The 2,651-nt window shown below is 61.0% G+C and overlaps 1 pseudogene; it reads left to right on the plus strand.

The window, feature by feature from the left end:
* Positions 1-1,043: 1,043 nt before the first annotated feature.
* On the plus strand, positions 1,044-1,884 carry LOC111824864 (annotated as a pseudogene).
* Positions 1,885-2,651: the final 767 nt, after the last annotated feature.

The raw sequence follows: 2,651 nt of genomic DNA on the forward strand, positions 1-2,651 counted from the left end.
ATCAGCTGGGAAGCCAGTCTTCAGAGGCGACTTCCACCTGCAAATCAGCTCCCACTCTTTGCAGTCCTTTCCCTCCGGATGACTTAGCTGCAGAATACTGCCTTTCCTTTCTACTATTGACCTTCCTGGAGCCCAGGACCACCTCTGGCAGATGGGGAAGCTGAGACAGGCTCACGTGTGTTCACATGCCCGGTGGACAAAGAGCTCTCTGTGTCCTAGAGTCCCCGACAGTGAGGAACCTGAGCAAGGGGTTTTTTGTGGAATCTGAGCCAAGCCTGGGGTGAGGGGGCCAGTGAGCAGCTCAGCCATGTGCATAGGGTTTGCTCCTTTTCTCAGCCTGAGGGAGGTGTAGGCCTAGGTGTGGGTGCAAGTGGAGGCAGGCAGGTAAGTGGTTAGGGGTGATAGGGCAGGCAGGCAGAGTGGTTAGGGGCAATCAGGCAGGCAGACAGGCGAGTGGTTAGAAGCCAGCAGTCCCAGATTGGAGAGGGATGTCCCACTGCCAATTTAGCCCTGAGCAGGATCCTGCTCAGGCCTAAATTGGCACTCAGACATCCCCCGGGCATCCCTGATCATGAGAGGGTGAAGGTGGGCTGATGGACCGCCCTTCCCGTGCACAGATTTTGTGCACCAGGCCTCTAGTTTACTCATAAAAGCTCCCACAGCTTTGATGGGACGCCTGGCATATTCTGGGTGAAGTGGAGCTCAGAGCACCACCCTGATGCTCCTTCAGGGAGACAGTGGGCAGAGAGCGCCCCCTGCAGGAGGAGGGGCGGGGCCCAGTCCCAGGCCCAGGACTGGCTCTCAGGTCTCAGCCCCAGGGAGGAGTCTGGAGCAGAGCAGCTCAGGGTTGGAGACTCCCCTTCTCCCTGGGGTTTCCCTTCTCCATCTCACATCCCTATTGAGTCCTCCTTCCCTGATACACATGAGGATGCCTCACTGCTCACTCCCATTGGGTGTCTGGTTTCAAGAGAAGCCAATCCGCCTTCCATGATATAACCTTTCAGGGGACCCGCCCGGACTCAGATGGTCCCAGGAAACCAAGGATGCGTGTCCTGAGGCCCCCCACCCTCCTCCTGCTACTCTCGGCGGCGCTGGTCCTGACCCCCAGCTGGGCCGGTGAGTGCGGGGTCGGAGGGGGTGGCTGTGCGGGGATTAGCTAGGGGACCCAGAAGGGGCGCGAGCCCGGGAAGGCGCTTGTCCAGCCCTGGCCCTGCCCTCCGTCTGCACCCCAGGCTCCCACTCCCTGAGGTATTTCCTCACCGCGGTGTCCCGCCCCGCCGCGTGGAGCCCTGCTTCTTCTCTGTTGGCTACGTGGACGACACGCAGTTTGTGCGGTTCGACAGCGACGCCCCGAATTCGAGGATGGAGCCGCGGGCGCTGTGGATGCAGCAGCCGTGGGTGGAGCAGGAGGAACCCGGGTATTGGGAGGAGCAGACCCTGAGGGCCAAGGGAGCCGCACAGACTCACAGAGTGGGACTGAAGACCCCTCTCGGCTACTACAACCAGAGCGAGGACGGTGAGCCGCGCACGCCGGACCCATCACGACCCCCCTCCCCACGGCCGGGCCGGGGTCGCCCCGAGGGTCCGGGTCCGAGCGTCACCCCGAGGCCGCTGGACCCACTCCGCACCCACCCGGGAGGACCTCGAGGGGACTTTGACCGGATGTCACTTTCAGTTTTAGATTCAGTCCCTGTGGGCCGGGCTGGGTGGGACTGACCTTGGGGGTGAGGTCAGGGTCTCACTCCATCCAGTGGATGAGTGGCTGCGATGTGGGACAGAGGGGCGCCTCCTCCGCGGGTAGATGCTTATGCCTATGACCGCGCTGACTACGTCACCCTGACCTCTTGGACCTCGGTCACCATGGCGGCTCAGATCACCACCTGAGAGACCCACAGGCCCTCATGTCACACCCACAGGCCCTCATGTCACACCCACAGGCCCCTCATGTCAGACCCACAGGCCCCTCATGTCAGACCCACAGGCCCCTCATGTCAGATCCATAGGCCCCTCATGTCAGACCCACAGGCCCCTCATGTCAGACCCACAGGCCCCTCATGTCAGATCCATAGGCCCCTCCTGTCACACCCACAGGCCCCTCCTGTCACACCCACAGGCCCCTCATGTCACACCCACAGGCCCTTCATGTCACACCCACAGGCCCCTCATGTCACACCCACAGGCCCCTCCTGTCACACCCACAGGCCCTCATGTCACACCCACAGGCCCCTCATGTCAGACCCACAGGCCCCTCATGTCAGACACACAGGCCCCTCATATCACACCACAGGCCCCTCATATCAGACCCACAGGCCCTTCATGTCAGAACTGCAGAAGTGAGGCGCTGTCACCTCCATCCTGTTCTGGTCCCCAGAGCTGGTCACAGGTCCCAGGGGAGGAGCCCACCTGTGGGAGGGGTGGGAGAACCCATCACAGAGGAACAAGTGGGTGGGGATAGTGTGGATTCATCTTTGGAAAAACAAAACCCAAAAACCTGCACAGTGAGTGGAAGTGAGAGAAGAAATGGAGAGCATTTTAATTAAAATATTTAACTAATGACTGCAAAGTGGAGGAAGAGGCGCACTGTCAGCAGGAGGGGAGGGGGGCACCCTGAGGGCATGTGCGGCCTGAGGAGGTGAGGACTGAGCCAGGCG

The sequence above is a fragment of the Myotis lucifugus genome, unplaced genomic scaffold (genome assembly GCF_000147115.1).
Source record: "Myotis lucifugus unplaced genomic scaffold, Myoluc2.0 scaffold_9368, whole genome shotgun sequence".
Classification (NCBI taxonomy): Eukaryota; Metazoa; Chordata; class Mammalia; order Chiroptera; family Vespertilionidae; genus Myotis; species Myotis lucifugus.